We start from the raw sequence: 21,656 nt of genomic DNA on the forward strand, positions 1-21,656 counted from the left end.
ATGTGACAGATGTCCTGGTGACAAAGGCTGGTCTGAGCTGTTTTCACAGCAGCCTGGAGAAGACCCAGAAAAGGCAGGTTTACCTCAATCCTGCACTGGGCAGAGTGTTATTGAGAGAATAAATATGCCCCTTAAGGAAAACCTGAATATACGTACAGTATAATGGTAGTGATAAGGGAGAGGGACTGGGAATACTCCCAGGTAGAAATAAATGGGAGGAAAACCCCATATGAAATTCTTCCCATGGTTTAAAAAAATTACACATATTAGACATCTCATATTTACAGGGGAAAGACAGGAAGGAATACACCCAAACAGTGGGTTTTGAACAGCCAGTGACCTCTTAGTGGTGGGATCACGAGCGCTTTTATTTTCTTGACTTCTTTACATTCCGAAAGTTCAAATAAGAAAATACCAAAAGCTCAGGAAATAAAAAATTAGGATAATTAAGGGGAAAGTTATCTTTAAGTCCTATATCAATATTGAGTAATAAAAGGCACAGGACAGAACCAGGCCTATAGTATGCTACCATTTGTGTAATAAAGGGAGCAAACAATATATATTATTTATGTGTATATAAAATGTCTCTGGGAAATTAAACCAGAAATCAGTGACAGAGGGTTGACCATGAGAAAGGAAACTACCCTGTGGGGGAGGGGTGGGATGGAGACTTTTCCTATAAACCTTATTAGACTTTATTTTTTGTCTTGTACCTATGAAAAAAGTTTACAAAATACAGTGTACATTTTCCCAAACTTTTGTAATGCCAAAAGTTTCTGAAAACTGTCAAAGTGCATCATTGTAAGTGAACTATATGTTGATTTCAAACCTGCTCAGTATGATCTACAGTAGGCAGAGTATGTACAAGATACCAAGATATCATTCACCATATAGGGAGGCTATTTATCTAAAATCCCACATGTCAAATGTATATCATTATTCAAAGCCAAAAGAAAAATAATAGTTTTAATATGATCCATTAAGTTCCTGTTTTTACCTTGGCTTGAAAGAAGCCTTAAAGCTTTATTTTTGTCTTTAGCCAGATTTTCCAGTTGAGTGAAGTAGATTATTCCCTAGACCCGCCCCATTTAGGACTTCACTCCCATCTTTCAAATCTTGTTCTGATAGTGTTCCATGTTGTTACAGCTTTGCCTTTACCTACATGTGGTTTCAGAGCTTTTTTGGAATTCAACAGATACATAAGCTATTGCTGGGTAACAAGTCACTCTAAAATGTGGAGTTTTAAACAATATGCATTTATTATATCTCATAGTTCCTTTGGGTCAGAAATTCCAGAACATTCTGGCTTGGGGTCTTTCAAGTCTTGGGGTCTTGCGGTGTCAGGCAGAGCTACAGTCATCTGAAGGCTTGATTGGGGCTGGAGGAGGATGGTTGGCAAGTTGGTGCTTTACTGTTGGTGGGATGCCTTCCCTCTTCCCCACTTGGACCTTCCCTACGTGGGCTGCTTAAGTGTCCTCATGACAGGGTGGCCCCAGTAGCAGACAGTCCAGGAGAGAATGAGGTGGAAACCACAGTGCCTTTTATGACCTGGCTTCAGACGTCACACACCTTCCCCTCATCCACCTTCCCTTCTGCTGTATCCTCTTCGTGCAAAACACAAGTCACGAGGTCCAGCCAGTCTTTGAGGGGAGGGATGTTAGTTTCCACCTTTTGAAGAGGGAAATGTCAAAGAACTTACAGTCATATTTAGAAACCACCACAGGGCATCAGAATTAGTCATATCAAATCACTCAAACAAAAAGGTAAAGACAATGAGAAATGAAGGAAAGGGGGGGTTAGGAGGAAGGAACACGGAACACGTACTGGGCCCCTCCTGTCCAATGCCCTGTCCTTAACACACATTATTGCACTTGATTTCATAAAGACGTGTTCTCAAGTTTACAGGTGAGGAAACTGAGACTCTAAGAAGACCTACAGCACATCCGAGGTCACACAGTTCAGAAGAGCACGTCGAGCATGTGTCAGCCTGTGTCATGGCTGTGCCATCTCTCTCCCTCGGTGGGAAATGGAACGCATTCTCCATTACTTGCTGCCTGGACACATCTAGCCATGACCATTTTGGCATCAGGGAGAAATAGTAATAGTTTGAGTTGAATGAATTCTGACAGAGCTGTTTAACTTGTTTCTAAAGCCTCTGGAATCCAGCAGGTGTTCATTCTCCTTCCGAAGCCCCTCCCCTGCCTTCTGCCATTGTGGGGATTTGCCCAGTCTGGGGAGGCCATGCCTCTGCTCACCCCCGACTTGGAAAGCCAGCCAACTTCTCTCCCCATTGCTGCTGGCTGTGACACAGAGGTCAGTGCAGCCAATGGAGTAGGGTGACACTGAGCACAGGGCTGTGTGAGGACAAGGCCCTCCCTCTTATGGGGACTGAGCCAAGTCCAATAGGGTGGAGACTGGGCAGCCCATCTGCCCTGGGGCCATGCTGGACTGCAGGGCCCTGATAAGGCCAGGGAACCACCCGCCCAACTTAGAGTCCTCTTACAAATATAGACTTATCCGAACACCGCCCTCCCGGCCACACAGGTACTTTCCTCCAAGGGTAGCTGGTGGCCTTTGCCACCATGAGATGGGACCCGATCCAGGACAGGACTAGCTCTCAGAGGTGCTGGGTGTTCTGGCCTTGGACTATGGTGAAAGCACTGTGAATTCTTATCTCCTCTGTCCCCACGCCCCTTCTCATCACGGGCCACTCCATTCCTCCAAGGAAACCCAGTTTTCTGATGGATTCTCTCATCAACACTGTCCTCTCTTCGGAGAACGCAGGCCTGGAGAATCCCTGGAGCTCTTCTCCTCCTTTCAGCTCTCAAGGCACATTTGCCTGTGCAGAGAATTTTCCTTGGGTTGGAAGTGTGAGGAGCCAGTGCTACTGTCAGAGCCAGACCAGGGGGAAGAAGTAGGCCAACTGGGCATTAGCCAGGGCTCCCATCTATACAGGCACTGAAAACCATCCTGATAAAGGTGAAAAGACTGAAGAACATCAGCTTACTGGAATTCCTCGTAGGAAGTAGCTTTCAGCCATTTGGGATTAGCAGAACACGATGATGAAGTAGTTTGAGGTGAGGAAAGGCATTGAGACTTACCTCCCGTATCGCTGTGTTGCCAGAGGGGAAGATCTGGTTACCATCAGGGCTGCTTTTTCTGGGTGTGGCCTGTGCATCAAAGACCATTGCTGCTCCCACTCACCCCACTTGGTCCTCCACCCTTCTCTCTGTGCTCGGCCTCCTCTTTAAGAAAACGAGTGACAAATACGGAGAGGTTATCAGCCGGGAGCCACCGCCTTGTTAGCTCGCACAGGACCCAGGGCCTGTCTGCCCTAGTGGGATTGGGGTGTGCATGGGCAGGCCACCCTCTGAGCGCGGCCTCTGGGGTGCAGCAGCTCTGCCACTCCGCAGGACACAGGGACACCCTGGGAGGGATCGGGCCCATACAGTAGCGGCTTGCTGTCCCCCTTCCTCTCCGTTCTCCTTCTGGCTTCATGGTCTATAGTTAGGACTGAGTTTCCCTTCTGGTGGCTGGGGCTGACCCCTCACTTGAAAGTCCCTGGGACACCCTCAGTGGTGACCAAAGCAGTGAGCTCACAGTCGGCCAGGAAGGCAGCCATGAGCCAGGGCCAGTCACGTTCTGGGCAGGTGAGTGAAACTCCTGCATCCTGGTCCACAGCCCTGACCGTCAGCGACGCTGCCCTGCGACCCCTGGAGTGTGTGGGGTGGGTCCTGCGAGAGGTCAACCTGGAAGGTACAGGAATGAGAAACTCACCCAATAGGTATGGTGCCTCTGCCATGACCAAGGCGACAAGCTGGGTGCTTCACCTGGAAATTGGAATTTCTGACGATGCCCCCCACCCAGAGGCTGGGGGTACAGGCTCCGGTATTACTCACCATGAGCTGATCCCTGTGTGAGTGAGGCTGTTCCAGATTGGGTCTGGGGCCCGAAACCAGGCGGCAGAGCCCAGCTTGGGGAGAAGATGCAGGGCTGTGCTCAGGGCCCACAGACTCTACCCCCGGATGAGGGAATGAGACAAGACAGGCACCGAGTGGCCGGGAAGAGAGCAAGCAGCAGAACTGTATGTACAACTGAATGTTGGACACAGAAGCTCAGCCACAGACCCGTTGAGAGACCGTGGGCAGGTTTCTTCTCTAAGCGCAGTCTCCTCAGCTGTGAAGTGCGGGTGAGCACGCTTGCCTCGTCATGCTGGGACTGGCCCACTCCAGGCGATCAGATGTTGTCCCTCCTGGGACGTCCCTGTCCCCACCCCCACTGCTCTTGTCCCCTTCCTCTTCTGCCACCTTCTTTCTCTCCCTCTTCCTCCTTCATGGTCAGAGGCCTCAGAGTGGTCAGAGAGAGGACACCAAGTGTCCAGTGGCACTCAGGGAGGTCCCAGTGACACCTTGTGCTGGCCCGAACAACCCCCATGGAAAGGCTGAATGAGCCAGGCCCCAGTCAGGGAACACGTGCCTGTGACCTCCCCAGCCACCCTCCGTCACAGGTACCCGCTGGCCACCGACCCTCGTCACCCGGACTTCCACCCTGGGAGTTCCAACTGTGGTCTGGAGAAACAGCCTACTGCAAAGAGACCATGGCCATGGTCACTGTCAGCTAAAGGGGAGACTGCAGGCTGCCCTTCTCCCTCCCCGCTCCTCCCCACTTCTCCAACAACCTCCCCCCACCAAGGGAAGAGGCTGGGGAAGGAGCCCAGGGGTCTCCGCCACAATCGGCTGCCCGGCTTTCTGTGTGCAGGGGATGGAGGCGGCCTAATTGACGGGTAATAAATGCGGATAAAGACTCAAGGGCCGAGGGGCGCCTGGGTGGCTCAGTGGGTTAAGCCTCTGCCTTCAGCTCAGGTCATGATCCCAGGGTCCTGGGATCGAGCCCCACATCGGGCTCTCTGCGCTGCAGGGAGCCTGCTTCCTCCTCTCTCTCTCTCTCTACCTGCCTCTCTGCCTGCTTGTGATCTCTGTCTGACAAATAAAGAAAAAAAATCTTAAAAAAAAAAAAAAAGACTGAAGGGCCGAGAAGGGGGTGGTTGGGCTGAGGCAGGCTGGGCCCTGCGGGTGACAAAGGGGTGGTGGGGGAGGTTTGAGGGTCTTGGGAGAAAACCAGATGGCTCCCTGCCATGTCCCCCTCTGAGCCTCCGCTAACTCTAAGCTGAGTGAGCACGGCCTCGTGGACAAAGGCTAATGGGCACAGGAAGGGAGCCGTGGGGAATACGGCCGTGGGGAGTACGGCCTGGGAGAAAGTGGAAGCAAGGGGATCCCCTCTTTGTGAGGCAGGCAGCTCAGGACTCCCCTCCGAGGCACCCCTTCCCCCTTCTCGGTGTGGGGATCTTGTGCCATCTCCACACGGCCCCTCAGCTCACCTGCTCCCATGAGACCGGCCAGGCCAGCGTGTGGGTCTCGCAGGCAGGCCTGGTGTGGGACACCCATGCTGTGAGTGTGGATGTCTCCAGGAAGGGGTAGAGTCTCTTGGCCCTGCTGAGGGGAGTGCACAGGGAAAGGCCCAAGGCTGCTTGGGAGATCCAGGCTCAGCCACCAGCCCAGTGACAGCCCCTTTCCCCAGCATGGCCCCAAGTCCAGAGGATCTAGGCTTCTGGCCATGGATGGGGTTCTAATGAGGGAAGAGTTGGGGAGCTGCCTGCTCTCCACCTGGGCCCGTGTGCCAGCCTCAGTCCAAACAGGGCTGGCGGGTCATGGTCTCCATTCAACACACTTCTGTCTCCAAGGCTTCGTATGCCTCCCCAACCCCCACCCCAGGAAGAAAGTGGATCAGAGACATCCCAGCTCCTGTCACCGAGGGCCTTGCTCCTCAGAGACACCTTGTCGCCCTCAGCATGACTGACCCACCTGAGCTCCAGGCTGCCCCCGAAGCCTCACTTCCTGCTCACTTTCCCGCTCTCCTCTCTCCCTCCCTTCCTCCGGGGCTTCACTGCAGAGCTAAGTCCTTCCCAGAAGAGCCGGCAGACCTGGGGGCAAATGTTACCCATCTGGTAGGACTTCGAGCAAATCTCCTAACTCCCTCTGAGCCTCAGTTGGCAAACCTGGAACTGGAAAAGCAGGTAGCTCCTTGCAGAGTTGTGAGAATTTTAAAAAGATGAGATCTCCAGGGCAGCCTGCCATCACAGAGGCCACACAGCTGTCACATCCCACTTCTGTCCCCTCCTAAGTCTCTCTGTGGGCCCCCGTGTGACGCCCACCCTCACGGCTCTATTCTCAGCTCCTCAGTTTTCACCCAGATTCATTCAAACAGCCCCCTTGCTGGGCTGGCTGCTCCTGGCCCAGCCTCTCAGTCCTGCCTCACCCTGAGGAAAAGGGAGCCCTTCAACATGCACACCGTGGGCTCCTCCCGCCCAGCCTAGAGTCTGTGACTTCAAGGAAGGATGGAACTTCCTTCCCGCACAACGAGCCCCTTGGTGGTTGCGGGGGGCCGGGAGGGGTCTGGTCCCAGGGGATCCTGGCTTTATTTCCATGCTCCACCTTCTCCCCTCACTCTGGCCACGTGCTTTCACTCCCCTGTCCCGAGACATGCTCTTCCTCCAAGGGCATGTCATTCCCCGGCTCATCTAAGAGCCAAGCCTTCACCCTTCTCATGGGGAAGGACAAGAGGCCCCTCTACGTGCCTGACACTGTGCTGCGTGGTGTCCTTGCCTTACGTCATGAGGCAGCTCCTGTTCCCAGCTCCTGCCTCGTGGGTAATAGAACCAAAGTTTCAGGGGGGGTCAGTGGTGTCCCCAACTTGTTACAAGTTGCTGTTACAACTGTCTCCTAGCCCAAACCCTTCCTCCTCCATGAAGACTTCCCTCACTCCAAGGACAAAGGCTGGATCTGGCCTGGTGTTTGGGGGCATGGATTGTAGAGATGAGTCTCAGAAAAGCAAAAACTTCCTATTTTGGGGGAAAGCACGTGATCAATCCGGCAAACATGGATTCAGCGTTCTTATATTCGACGGACAGCTCTGGGGTTAAAAACCCAAATGATGAACAAAAAGTAAAGGATGGCCAGGATGTGGAGAAATTGGAATATCCTTACTCGGCTAATGGGAACGTAAAATGGCACGACTTTGGAGCAGTTCGGCAGTTCTTCAAGGAAGTTAAGCGTAAAGTTACCCCCTGATCCGGCAGCTTCACTCCGAGGCATAGACCCCAAAGAACTGAAAAGATGTGTTCACATAAAAATGTAAAAACAGAAATGTTCACACCAGTATTATAACAGGCAGAGAGTGGAAACAGTACAAGTGTGCACCAACTGATGGATGTAGAAACAAAATGTGACGTCATCCACACCGTGGAATGTCATTCAGCAGCAGCAGAGAAGCCCTGATACATAACATTATAAGCAAAAGAAGCCACACATCGTACAATTCCACTTAGATGAAATGTCCAGAGTTTAAAATAAAGTAAAGCCCATTCAGAATGGAGATTAGGTTTCTAGGAGCAAGGGACTACGGATGACTGCTCAGGGCCATGGACTTTCTTTTCGGGGTGATGAGAATTTTCTAAAGTTGGACGGTGATGATGATTGCAGGACTCTGTAAATACACTAAAAACCTGAATAGTCACCTTCAAAGGATGAATTTTATGGTATGTGAATTATATCTTAATAAAGCTGTCTTTCAAAAAAGAACGAGACACAACCTCATGGCCCAGCAGTAGAGGACTGGCAGAGGACACGGTGATGCGGCTGTCGTGAGGCTCTGCAGCGATCTCCAATGACACACAATGTTGAGATGAAAATCTCTTAAGGCATATTGAGCGGACATACAGGGAGTTATGGAACTCGAAGTTGAATAGCTTCCACTCTGAGTAAATGTGTTGTGTGGGGGTGCATTTGTGTCTGCACAGGAAAACAGATCACCAAAATGTTAAATGTTCCATCATGGATACATTTTATCTTTGGGGGGTATGGGGAAGGGGGACTCTCTAAATTTTCTGTTTCCAAATGGTAAACATATATTAGTTGTGTAATTCCTAAAATGAGTGATTCCGTGGTTCACCCATGCCCCTCCAAGGGCTCACAGTCTAGCAAGGGAAGACGTGTAATTATAGCAGCAAACGGAGGCTGAGATTGGGTGACGGTAAAGTCTCGCTGGGGCCCTCCAGGGAGGTCTCCTGGAGGGGCCAGATTTGAAATGATGGCCGGAAGAGCATTTGGGGGGTAAACCTGAAAAATGGGCCATTGACCCCTGGTTTTCCAGGGCACAGATGGAAAGAGGCCAAAGGCATTTCTCATAAAGTATCCCCAACGATCCTGTGTCCTGTGACTTTGTCCTCCACCCATACTCGCTAAGTCCGGAGAGCAATTATGCCTTCCAGAGCCCCACAGCCACGGGTGCGCGTGTGGGCACATTTGTCAAAAGCCATAACCAAGATTCGTACAGGTTGACCCTGGCAGTGTTTGTCAGGGTTTGGACCAGAGTTCCCTGGGGCTGCCACCCTGCTGGGGTCCGCACCTCCCCAGAAAGAAGGATGAAGAGGCAGGACATCGACCCTCAGTACCCGCTGTTTCACACCTGCCATCTTCTCTTGGGCTTTTTAAAATGCTATTTCCAGGGTGCCTGGGTGGCTCAGTGGGTTAAAGCCTCTGCCTTCAGCTCAGGTCATATCCCAGGGTCCTGGGATTGAGCCCTGCATCGGGCTCTCTGCTTGGCAGGGAGCCTGCTTCCTCCTCTCTCTCTCTCTCTGCCTGCCTTTCTGCCTACTTGTGATCTCTGCCTGCCAAATGAATAAATAAAAAGTCTTTTAAAAAATAAAATAAAATAAAATGCTATTTCCTCTCAAGCCAGGGGAGTGCCCCTGGGCTGTGCACAGAAGTCAGAGGCTGTGAAGTAAAGCAAACTTCAAGATCAACAGGAAGCAGAGAGAGAAACCACGAGGAGAACGACGTGGGGAGGGCATGTGTTGGGTTTGGTCTTATTTTTAGTGGTCTCGGTGGTGATGGTGGTGGGGAATTGAGGCCAGAAGCAGGAAGCTGGGTTTCCCAGCCTCAGCTTTTGATGGTTTCCGGGTCCGCGTGGGCCTGCAAAGAAGGGACCCCGCTCTGCGATGAACCAGCTCTTTTAAGTTGCCTTTGTCTTTGAGGGGCTGTTAATACGTTCTTGTGAAACTGCTGTTCCTGCGAGGGGTCCCTCAAAGCATGAGGAGAGCCGAGCAGGCTCATCAGAGTCTGGGCATCGCCTTAAATCACAGCATTGGGGATGAGCCCCAACACACACACACACACACACACACACACACACACACACACACACACACAAGGGGTGTTCCCGCACAGCGAGGGGAAGATCCCTGTCCTCGGAGTCTCCGAGGGACCCATGATCTGCCTCAAGAATCACTAGTAGGCGGAAAAGAGCACCGGACTGGGAGTCCAAAACGAAGTTGGAGCTGCCTTGCAACACATGCTATATGATTTGGGGCACGTTATTTAATGTCTCTGGGCCTGGTTTTCTCATCTGGAAATAGTATCTAAGTGAGCTATAGCAGCTGAAAGTACCTACTCCTGATTCTTAGGTGTCAAGCAGCATCTGCTGTGTGTGAGTCTAGGGTGGGGGGCTCGCGGGGGCAAACGAGGCCAGCCAGGGTGCAGCAGGACGACCTCAGGGCAGCTACAGGCTTAGCAAGGGCGCTAGTGCCACAAAGAACCACTTCTGTTTCCTCTGTTTGTCCCCCTCCTGCCTCCCCCAGCGATATTTTACCCAGACCCTCTCTATACATCACACACACACACACACACACACACACACAACACCAATACCCTTGGGGCCTGGCTCGCTCTGGTCTCTGTGGATGTGTGCTGCCCCTCCCCAGCTCAGTGAGCACGTCCCGGCTAGAGAAATAGCCCAGGAGGAGAACAGGCAGAGCGGAGGCCACAGACCTTGCTTGAACCTGGCTCTCGAGGCGGAGAGATCTTGCCTGTCCTCTGCGAAGGCGGCGGAATCGCTGAGGGCCTTCCGCACTGGATCTCATTCGGAAGCTGAAAGGAGGAGTTGCCTGTAAAGAATCGGAGCGAGGTGAGTTCTCCAGGAGTCTCGGCTGTTGTCCGCTTTGCCCCGGCCCCGGGGATGCCGCGCTGTGTAGGGCCCCGGGTCTGAGTCCTGCCCTTGCCACGCGCTGCGTCTCCACAGGGCACCCCAACAGCCGGCTGCTCGCAAAGAGGAGCGCTGTACTCGAAATGCCCTTCCTAGATTACCGGGTCCCCAACGGCAGGATCCCCTGGGGGTGGGATGCGGGGCCCTGCATCTTACCACACCCAACTCTGCGCGTGGGGCCTGGGAATCTGCAATCTTAAAACCCTCTGCAGGTGCGGCACCTGGGTGGCTCAGTCAAGCGTCAGAACTCTTGATTTTGGTTCAGGTCACGATCTCGGGGCCTTAAGATGGAGCCTGACCTTGGACTCCTCGCTCAGCCGGGAGCCTGCTGGAGCTTCTCTCTCTGTCCCCCTCCGCCCAGCCCCTCTCTGGCGCATGCGCACTCTCTTCCTCTCGCTCTAAAATATACATCCATCCATACATACATACATAATAAAACACTGCAGGTGACTCAGATACCACCGGGAAATCACTATTTAGAGGAAAACAGCCTCTTTCTTTTTTTAAGACTTCATTTATTTCAGGATGCCTGGGTGGTGCAGTGGGTTAAGCCTCTGCCTTTGGCTCAGGTCATGATCTCAGAGTCCTGGGATCAAGCCCCAAAGTCGGACTCTCCGCTTGGCAGGGGGTCTACTGCCCCCTCCCCCCGCCACCCCTCACCTGCCTCTCTGCCTACTTGTGATCTGTCAAATAAATAAATGATTTTTTTAAAAAGACTTTATTTATTTGAGAGTGAGAGCACAGCAGGGCAACGGACAGAGGGAGAAGTGGGCTCCCCTCTGAGCAGGAAGCCCGATGTGATGGAGGGCTTGATCTTCCAGAACTCTGAACTCCGGGACCACGACCTGAACCAAAGGCAGCCCCTTAACGGACTGAACCCCACAGCCTTCTCTTCCGTGGAAGCTCCTGGTTAGTAAGCTTTGTGTGATTTGTCAGATGATGTGTGTGATGCGATGTCAGATCACATCATTGACAATGACAACATGTGTTTATTTTTTCATTCATTCAAAAAAAAGTGTTCATTGAGTGCCTCCTGTGTAGAATAGTAGTTAAAAGTTCAGGCTCCGGAGCACTTCACACACCTTGAGATGATTACAGACAGAAAGACAACTGAGGGTGTGGAGAAACTGGGCCCCTCATGCCATGCCGGCTGGAGCGGAACAGGGGTCAGCCACTGTGGAAAATACCCTGCCAGGTCCTCCAGAAGTTAAATGTAGAGCTACTCTATGATCCAGCAATGCCACTCCTAAGTGTAGACCCACGGCAAAGGAAAGCCTAAGAAATCCATGGAGTCAGAAAGTAGGCTATTGGTTGTCAGAGCACTGGGGGAAGGGAGGAACGGAGAGCCCCTGTTCCCAGATATGGAGCTTCTTTTCAGGGTGATAAAAACGTTCTAGAATTCGATAATGGTGAGTGATGCACAACCTCTTCAATATACTATAAACCACTGAGTTGTACCTTTTCAATGGGTGAATTTTATCTCAAGTTTAATGGAAAAATATGTATGTGGCTCAACGTTTTAAGGTCTATTTTTTAATAGACTTTATTTTTTTAGAGCAGTTTTAGGTTCACAGCAGAACTGAATGGATGGGACAGGCTTCCCATAGAGCCGCTGTCACCACCCACACACAGTCTCAGCCACTACCGACAGCACGTACCAGAGTGGAGGCTCGTTAGGACGGATGAACCCACACTGACAAATCATTATGATGACCTGGAGTCCTTAGTTTCTATCAGATTTTGTTCACGCTTGGTGTTGTACATTCTACTGGCTGGGACAAATGGAGAAGGACATCTAGCCACCATTGCAGTGTCGCACAGAGTAATTTCACTGCTTTAAAAATCTTCCATGCTCCCCTTCCTTTCCCCCAACCCCCCGAGTGACTCTTTTTACTGTCCCCACAGTTTTTCTTTTCCAGAATGTCGATAGTTGAAATCCTACAAATCAGCTTCTTTCACTGTGTAATATGCATTTCAGTTTCTTTCATGTCTTTTCATGGCCTGATAGTTAATTTCTTTTTAGCATCAAATTTTATTCCAGTACCTGGATTACCACAGCTCATGAATCCATTCACCGACTAAAGAACATCTTGGTTGTTGCCAGGCTTTGGCAATTATGAATAAAGCTCCTATGAACATTCATGTGAGGGTTATTATTTTTTTTATGAACATATATTTTTTCAGTTCATTTAGGTAAATAACGAGGAGCCTGGTTAGAGAATGTTTAGTCTTGTGAGAAACCGCCAAACTGCCTTCCAAAATGGCGGTAGCATTTCTCATTCCCACCAGCAGTGAAAGAGGGCTCCACATCCTCGCCAGCATTTGGCACCGTCGGTGTTCTGGATTTTCATGATGTGAGTACGTGTGTCATGGTGCGCTGTTGTTGTCTTGTGGCATTCTATTTCCATTGAACATTCTAGAAGCTGGCTTACAGCGTTGGGTGAGACCCGCTGACTCCCAGCCCATGTGGAGATCCTGTTTTTGCAGAAGGAGATAACAGAAGCAAGCCACACCGCCCAGTTGGCTTCTCCAAGATGGAAGACCCAGTCCTAAATGAGAAGTATATCCAGAATGGAGACGAGACAAGGGAGCCAGAACGGTTTAGTGCTGTCCTTCCCTGCCTCGGGAGGACTGGCCAAGAGCACAGACCAGAATCATAGAGAGTAAGAAGCTAGGGTGTCCCCACGCCTCATGCTCCCACTCCTGATCTTAAGGCATGGAAACATCTGGAGTGGGTACGGATCTTCCCTAAGGTCACAGAGCTGATGGAGGACAGGGCAGAACCACACCCCATGTTTCCCGAGGCCAGGGCCAATGCATGAAGCTGGCTGAATCAAGCTTCCAATGAGAAAGGGAAGCCCCACATCTCTTCCTGGGATCCCTGCCCCAGAGCAGAGCCACCAGGCAGCCCCTAACACCACTGAAAGCAGTGTCATGCCTTCACCCGAAGGCTCCACATCCGGGGCTTTATCCCCCCTCACCCACACTCACGTGTGCATGATTATCCACTGCAACATCATGTTAATAGAAAGCACTGAAAGTAATTCATGCCATCAGTGGGAGGCTAGTTAAATACATTACGATGCAGCCATAAAGGGCCATAATATGCATATAGCCATAAAAAAGAGTAAGAATGCTTGTGTAGTAATAGGAAACAATTTCCAAAATCCATCATTAAGTTCAAAAGTAAGGTGCAGACGATGTGTGTGCAGTATGTTAATTTGTGTTTAACATCTAATGTGTAGGGCACGCGGGTGGCTCTGTCGGTTAAGCATCTGCCTTCAGCTCAGGTCATGATCCCAGGGTCCTGGGATCGAGCCCCGTGTTGCTTGCTTTTCCCGCTCCCTGCCGCTCCCCCTGCTTGTGCATTCCCTCTTGCTGTCTTTCTCTCTCTGTCAGATAAATAAATAAAATCTTTAAATTTTTTTGAATATTATATGTTTAAATTTAAATTTTTTAATATTAGATGTATATGGAGTAGAATACATATCTTTCTTTCCTTTTTAAAGATATATTAATTTATTTTTTAAAGGAGAGAGAGAGAGAGAGACCTCACGTGAGTGGGGCAGGGGTGAGGGAGAGGTGGAGAGGGCGAGGGATAGAGAGAAGCATCAAGCCAACTCTGTGCTGAGTGCAGGGAGACTGACACGGGGCTCGACCGCAGGACTCTGAGATCATGACTTGAGCCTAAACCAAGAGTCAGTCACTTAACACACTGAGACACCCAGGCGCCCCTAAATATCTTTCTTTGTAGATAGATGCACAGATACTAGAAACCGGTCAGTTGGTTGGGTCTAGGGAGGAAATGGGTGATTAGACAACAGGGACAAAGAAGAAGTTTCTTCATTTTTTAGGAGAAAAAAAAATTTTATTATATATCTCCGTATTTCTTTTGTATCCAAAGAGACACATGACATATTCCAAAATAATTAACAAACAGCAGAGCTGTTTCACAAATCTGAGCTCGGCTTCCGCAGCCAAGGTTGACCTGAACCATAGCAGAAGCTAGAAGTCGGGGGCGTAGGTGGCTATTCTGTGTGTACAAGGGCTGGTGAGGTACTTAACCCCTGTTCGGGAGGGCAGGGGCGGGGATGGCTAGGCCCCCATCTCCTTCTTGCCTCCAGGGAGGTTGAAGAGCTAATAAGCCTTTGGGCTGAGCTTTGAATTCTTGGACACTCAGCACCCTTCCATGGCCCCTGCAATGCATGTTGGGGTGGACAGATTTTCTCAGCCTGTCTGGAAAGTAGCCCTTCAGGATCATGGGACTGCCTGAGGGCTCCCCGATCTGATTGAGAGTCAGGAGGCCTGGCTGTGGCCCAGCTCTGGCCCTGACCCCATGCTGGGAATCAAACAAGTAGGTGAACGTGTTCCAACAGCACTCCCGTAACACCTGCCTCGCAGACCTCACAGGGACAGGGTAGAGCTCACAGAGGACAGTGTGAAACAGCCAGACCCTGCCTGGTTTTTGGAGAGAGCACCAGTGTTCCTCTAAAGGAATAAGTGGCTCTGTGGTCAAAAAAAAAATCTGGGAAAAGCTGGATAAACCGAGTTAAGCTGGTCCTTCACTGCAGACCTTCTCAGAGCCTTGAACAAGCGAAGTGCTTTGTGCCATATCAGGTGTGGCTACGCTGTGTATCATTTCCCAAACTTGTCTGACCACAGAACCATTCTGGAGGAAAGTATCTGTTAAAAATCTCTCAGAATAAAGATAATCCATGGAACAACGGTTTGAGAAATGCCAATTAGATGAAGGTAGGGTAAACACATTATGCAAAGGCTCAACTGTAGAGATAGTGACTGCGGTATAAATTTCTGTCATAAACACCTCCTACTCAGTTTCCCTGGCCCTTCCCTCAGTGCTCGATGCTTTTTAAACTGGGGATCACAAACCATTAGTGGTTAGTGAAATCCACTGAGCTGGACACAAGCAGTTTTAAAACGAGTGACTTTGGGTAGAATGGAAAACAACAGCGTGGACTGCATTTAACGTGGGTAAGTATTGCTTCCTGAAACCTACACGCAGGGCTGTGCTGGGCGGTGACAGAAAATGTATTTCTTACATTCGGAAATCGCCGCTGGCGAGCCTCCCTCCCAACAGAAGGGCAACTACGAGGCAGGGTTCACCCTCGTCTTCCGACTGAACCCGTGTGACTCTCTGAGGAGGGTTTTGGGGACAGAGGCCTCTCCCCGGTCCGGGTGATTGTGGGATAGATTCTAGGATTCGTGGCGTCACCTTGCTGGACCCGGAGAACGACAGAGGCCCCCTTTGTTCTTCACCACGTTCCAGAAATGCAACTCATCTTTCCATTCCTTTTTCAAGTGCTGCTTATCCTTCCCCATCAGAAAGCACCTCTCTGCCTGGGAAAACAGGCTGGCCAAGGTGCGAGCTTCTGGGCTCCCCCAAGACGAATGTTCACAACGCAGCTTAAACACGGAGATTCATTTTGACCTGCTCTCGGCTGGATTTTTCTCTTTTTTATTAAAATGCTGTGCCTCGACCTAAGTCGTTTCCACATTCTGGTTCTAAATTCTCTGTGACAGGTGAGTACTGTGTCAAACTTTGGGGACTCTGACATTGACCAATTAGAGAAAATATCCCATGGATCTTTATTTATTCCTCAGGGAAGGAGTGCTTCGTCAAAGCCCCAGCTCAGCCAGTGACCAGCTGTGTGACCGGGCGGGTGACCTGCTCCCTCTGTGCCTCTGTCTGCTGACCTGTCCAATGGGAGTAATAAAATCTGCCTCAAAGCGAAGTTGTGGGGAATAGATAGGACCGTCTCTATTAGATGCTTATCACAGTAAGAGCTCAATTAAGAACAAATTTAGTCACCCCTCCTCCTACGGCTTCTTGGAGTGGGATTCTTCTGTTTCCTTAAAGCTGGAGGTGACTGGCCCAGTCCTCTGTATCTTTTGGTTCACCTTTCAGGGTTTGTAAAAGAGCCCAGAGTATTCAGAAGTGGGTCCCCAAACCTCCAGGCCCCCCCAGCTGTCCTTCACCTCCTGCCTGGTGAGGGGAGTTCAGAGTCCTGATGATTCTTCTGTGGGCTCTTCTGGGCCTCGGGGGAGCTCTCTGGGCCTTTTGAAGGTGACCTCAACCCGTGTGCCCCACAAGGTCTGCCCCCTGAGAGTGAAACCCCTTCTCCATCGCTAGCAAGCTGGTGGGCTCATCACCTTCCCTGGCAGCTTCCCCTCCAGGCCTCTCTATGTCCTCAACGGTCATTCGCTGTGGTCTCTCACTCAAAATCCCCTCCCTCGGGCGCCTGGGTGGCTCAGTGGGTTAAGCCTCTGCCTTCGTCTCAGGTCATGATCTCAGCGTTATGGGATTGAGTCCTGCATTGGGCTCTCTGCTCAGCAGAGAGCCTGCTTCCCCCTCTCTCTGTCTGTCTCTCTGCCTACTTGTGATCTCTCTCTCTGTCAAATAAATAAATAAAATCTTAAAAAAAAAAAAAAAACCAAAACCAAAAACCACCTCCCTCCCCAGCACCTGCCTTCCTGCCCCCTGGGCTGTGCTCTGGCTCCCGCAGCCCCCTGGCTTCAATGCCCCAGGTTCGCTGACATTTCTCGCTGACTTGTCCACCTTCTCAACTAGACTCGGGTCCCTGGAGGCCAGGAACTATGTCTTGCCCTAACAAATTCAGTCTTGTATCCCCCCGCATCTCTCAGAGCTCAGAGCAGAGACTAGGAAGGAGGCTGGGTAAAGGGCGGTGGGCGGAGGCCGCGGAGAGAGGAAGGACCCGCCGGCACAAAGAGTCAGGGCGGGGCAGATGCACAGAATTTCCGGGAACTACCTCTCCCTTCTTTGGGCTCAGCGTACCAATTCCCAGCCCCAGCCCCAGCCCGGCGTCTCCGGGATTCTGCACAAAGGCCATTGCCCTGAGCGTGAGTAGAATTAACCAAGAGTTCTCGTCTTGATTACAGCGGCCAGCAGGGCGGATAATGTGGACTCTGACCTTGGTCAGTCTGTGTCAATGGGCCTTTATTAAACACTTGAGGCCTGTATTAAAAACACCTCAGACCAACTTAATCAGAATCCTTGGGGGTGCAGCCCAGGGATCTGCTCCTGAACAGGTGGTCCTGATGTAAACGAAAATTTCAGACACCTGTGACCCAGCGGGAGCACGTCCTTCACGTACCCCACTCGCGGATTCCCTCCTGGACTGGATCCCTGGCCCACCCCCTACCAGAGAGGCAAATGCTGGCCCAGTAACTTCAGTGTAAGGGGGCAGGTGGGAGATGGGGTTGCCCAACAGCACGGCCACTCAGAAAGCAAGGTGTGGCTGGAACTGACTGTTTCCCCAGCCTTGGGGTGGGCCCCAGGATCTAGAATGGGTGAAGAAGCAAAAGCAAGGTTCAGAGTAGCCTCCCAAAGGCCCCAGGCCTGCTCTTCCCTCTCCCGGTACCTGTAGTACCTCCCAGGATCCCTCTCCCAGTTCCACAAGGTACTTGTCTTCCTGGAAGCATAAATCCAGATGTTAGCTTTGAGTTTTGATTTTTCTTAAAAAATTGATCCTTAAGGGGGCGCCTGGATGGCTCAGTGGGTTAAGCCTCTGCCTTCAGCTCGGGTCATGATCTCAGGGTCCTGGGATCGAGCCCCACATCGGGCTCTCTGCTTGGCGGGGAGCCTGCTTCCCCCTCTCTCTCTGCCTGCCTCTCTGCCTACTTGTGGTCTCTCTCTCTGTCAAATATATAAATAAAATCTTTAAAAAAAAATTGATCCTTAGGTATTGTTAACCTAGAGCTAGACCCCAAAAGAGGATCGCAAGCGAGCCCCAAATCCCCTGATAGAGTACGCGGTCATATGGGGCGTTGGTTGTAGGGTTTGTGCTTCTCTGGAATAAGGCAGCATAGAATCATGCTTAGCCATGCAGACTTTGGAGTCAAACTCCCCGAGCCTGAAGCCTGGTTATACCAGTTTACAACCTTTGGCACAAGTTACTCAATCTTTTCAAGGCTCTGTTTTCTCATCTGCTAAATGGGGATAATGATAACACTCTCCTGGGTGGTTGCCAGGATTCAGGGAATCAGTCCAGGTACAGCCCCGAGAGCAGGCCCAGGTAAATGGTCAATGCCACTCATCATTAGCTGTCAGGACAAGATAATAGCTTTGGGCACATCCTCAAAAGTCAATGATCCAAAATGAAATTAAGAAACACGCAAGTTCTCTGGGGGTTGCTGAGGAGTGCAGCCGCGCCGTGGAGGAGATCAGAAGGCTCTGCGGGTCCCTGTGGAGCTAGAGACAAGTAACCTCTCTCCCTCAGCTTATGAACCCCCCCATGTAAGTGGGAGCAGTGGTGGTACTGATTTCGTGGGAATTGATGAGGATTCCCCGAGAGGCAGCACGCAGGGTGCCCGCCTGGTCCCTGACCCAGGAGAAGCCTGAGCACTCCTGAAGGCTCTGCAACCACTACCGCCATTTTGGAACGTGGGGAGCCCTCCCTGGATTCTCCTCCACTAGTTCCCCAGAACCCACTGTCCATCCCTCCAGAGCAGTGGGGGAGAGGCCCCACGGAAACCTCCTACTGTCCGTCCACACTCTCGGATAAGGGATAACTTTTCTGCAAGGGAGGGGTGCAGCAAGGACCAGCCTCCCAGCTGTGGGCCTCAGGGCACAGGGAGAATGCCCCTCAGAGTCCAAAATGAAAGACTTTCCACCTCTCCCCTCCCCCCTCCCCTTCAGTGAATGTGGCTCCCCTCCCCCCTCCCCTTCAGTGGATGTGGCTCCCCTCTGCTTTCTCCTGGCCCCCAGGGCTCTTCCCAGCCCACTGCACCTATCTCTGGGGCATCAGGGCAGCTCTGAAGACAGCTCAGGTGCCCCGGAGCCATCAGAAGGTGCCAGAGAGTCTGACGCATGGATTCAGGAAGGACCTGTCTAAAAATAGAATCACAAACGCTTGGGCCACACAGAAGGTGGGAACCCTAAAAGGGCATCTGGTCCAGCTTCCTCTTAGCACAGGACTCCCTCAAGCCAGGTTTCCACGTGTCTTGCTTTGTGCTCCCCCCAAAAAACAGACTCCAGGGCCCTCCCCAGAGATTCAGCTGTGGTTCTGGGGTGAGACCTGTACAGCCGGACGTCGAGGAGCCTCTTGGGGGGTGTCTATGATCAGGCACGTTCCAGCATCCCTTGAATACCTCTGGGAATGGGAACTCATCCATCCCTCTCAAGGGTGCAGGAGAGGACGAACTTAATAGGTAAAGTGTGAGGACGTCGCAGCCAGATGTGGGTAGGAACCTCAGGTTTCCCATGGGAGAACTCAGCCCCATTCAGCCAGTTACTGAACTTGACGGAGCTTCATTCCTCATCGGTGGTGTAGGGATGCTAATGAACAGCAGGCATCGCCTTCCCAGGTGCTCAGGACGGAGTTTGGGGATTGCAGTTTGTTGGCCCGCGCAGATGAGAGCTCTTAGCGTAATGCTCGACCCTGGCCTCCGTACAGGGCTGTGGTGAACATATGAGTAACGCCAACAAGAAAGGAGCCTTCCATGTTTTCGTAGCCTGGGCTCACATCTGCCTCCCTGGGGCGTGCACCCAGGCCTCCCTCTCCGCCCTCCGAAGTCCCACTTCCTGCTCTCTCCTTTGGGGGTCTCTCTTCAGGCAGATGCTCCCCCTTTTTTCTTTCCAGCTGTATTGGAATGCGACGGACAAATGTAAGTTGCATGTATTTCGGGTGTACGACTCAATGCTTTGATCCACAGGTCCACTGTGAGATGAAGACCACCATCAAGCGAATTAGCATACCTGTCACCTCACAGAGCGGTCCCTGTGTGGATGAGTGGGAAGAGAACACTTGGGATCTCCTCTCTTAGCTCACTGCAGGTGTACAATTCCACGTAATCCGCTGCCATCACCACGCTGTACACTGGGTCTCCAGAACGTACTCATTTTATAGCTGAAAGTTTGTACCTTTTGACTAATATCCTCCACTCCCTCCTGCCTCTGCTCGAGCCCTGGTAACCAGCATTCTGCTTTCTGTTATTATGCATTTGAATACGCCACATTTTCTCCATCTATGCTGTCTACAGCTCTTACGTGGCTTCCATATCTTGGCCACACCCCATTTCCTTCCCTCCCCCTCCACAGGGTTTTTTCTGCCCCTCAGATATGAGGATCCTCAAGGTTGGGTGGCAACCTCCCGGGTTCAGCATGAGATGCTCCCTCAGACCTCCTGTGGTGCCACAAATCCCCAGCACTTCCCATCTTTACTTCCAGAAGTCCCCTCTGCCTGGGATCATCATCCAAGAGGTCTACAGAGGATGCCAAGCCAAGGTGGCTGGGTCCTGAATGGCCTCCTGGTGCTAAGCATGTGCCCCCCCATCCACACCCACTCCCATGCCTGGCATTAACATGTGCCCCCTGATCTCTGGAGTAACTGCTTCCTCTTTTCTCAAGAGGGAGAGGGGCCTGAAAATTTCACACAGACTGGTCATCATCATCGGAAGGAAAGCAGGGTGGATTTTTTGCAACTCTGAGGGGAACCCAGTACTTGCCCCCTTGGTGTGATGGTTGAGAGCCCAGACTCCGAAGCCAGATGGCCCTGGTGCTAATCAGAGCCTTCACCACTTTCCCCTCAAAGCCTCAGTTTGTTCATCTACAAAAAGGGAATCATAACTAGTCTCCACCTCACCTGGTTGCTTTAAGGTATAAATAAGACTACCCCCGTCGGAGTATCTAGCAAGGCTTTGTCACCGTTTCTACTAGTAGAAGCTAAAGCTAGCTGGCCTATGGGGACAGTCGGACAAATGGGAGGTGTCTTGTGCTTTGCTCCCCACAGATGCACCAGCCAGAGCTGGTCTGCCTGTTCCCACAGTGGGGAAAATGTTTGGTTGAAAATATTTGGTCATTCTGGGTGTCAAAACATCACACAGTGTCCCCCAGAGCCTGGCTGGGGCGAAAAATAATTCTGGACCCAAGGCGAGGGCTCGGCCACCAAGGCCCCGGACCCCGAGCAGCTACTCCTAGGAGGCCCTGAAGTGCGGACCCCTGGGGCGGTTGCTGGAGTTGCCCCCTGGAGCCCTTTGTGACCCGGGGCTCTGTCCATGGCTGCTGTCCCAGAGAGAGGGAGAGCAGTCCCCGTGTCCCTCGCTTTGCTTTGTGCTTGTGCTGGGAGACTTCGGGGACCCATGTGCCGGCCTGTGCCCGGGGCTGGACTGGGCATGGCTTTGCAGCAGGAGAGGATTTTTTTTTTCTGGTAGCTTCCAGGGAAGTGAGGGGCTATCTTTTCTCTTCCCGGAACAGCCTTGAGCCAGGGATCTGACACCACCCAGGGCTGATTTCCCCTGTGTTTGCATTCACGCTATGGGAGCTTCGGCCTGCTGTGTGGTCCACCCAGGGCTTCCTGGGGAGGACCTCCGCCTGCTGCCTTCCTCCCAGCCTGTGTATTTTGTATGTAGCCACTGTGGGCTGCTGGGGCCATCGGTGGCCAAAATTTTTTTTTGAACTGCTAACAAAGAAGACTTCCTCTCTCCCACACGGCACGGAGGGCCAGTAAACTTTCTGACAGAGACGGGACATCAGGAGTCAAAATAGGAAATCCGAAAAAGAAATCTCATCTCGCTTCCCT

At 51.6% G+C, this 21,656-nt stretch overlaps 1 long non-coding RNA gene across 2 annotated transcripts in view; it reads right to left on the reverse strand.

The window, feature by feature from the left end:
- Positions 1 to 1,235: 1,235 nt before the first annotated feature.
- Positions 1,236 to 21,656, reverse strand: part of LOC309859477 — a 173,127-nt gene continuing 152,706 nt past the window's right edge. The window contains exons 2-5 of one of the 2 annotated variants that reach the window (XR_014308721.1): positions 3,102 to 4,822; positions 2,256 to 2,970; positions 1,937 to 2,064; positions 1,236 to 1,668 (exon numbers count right to left, since the gene is read on the reverse strand). This is a non-coding gene — a long non-coding RNA (uncharacterized lncRNA). Of the gene's footprint in view, positions 1,669 to 1,936; positions 2,065 to 2,255; positions 2,971 to 3,101; positions 8,433 to 21,656 lie in introns of those variants that run through there. The other variant, XR_014308722.1, reaches the window with a different exon arrangement.

Source organism: Mustela nivalis (assembly GCF_964662115.1).
Source record: "Mustela nivalis genome assembly, chromosome: 2".
NCBI lineage: Eukaryota > Metazoa > Chordata > Mammalia > Carnivora > Mustelidae > Mustela > Mustela nivalis.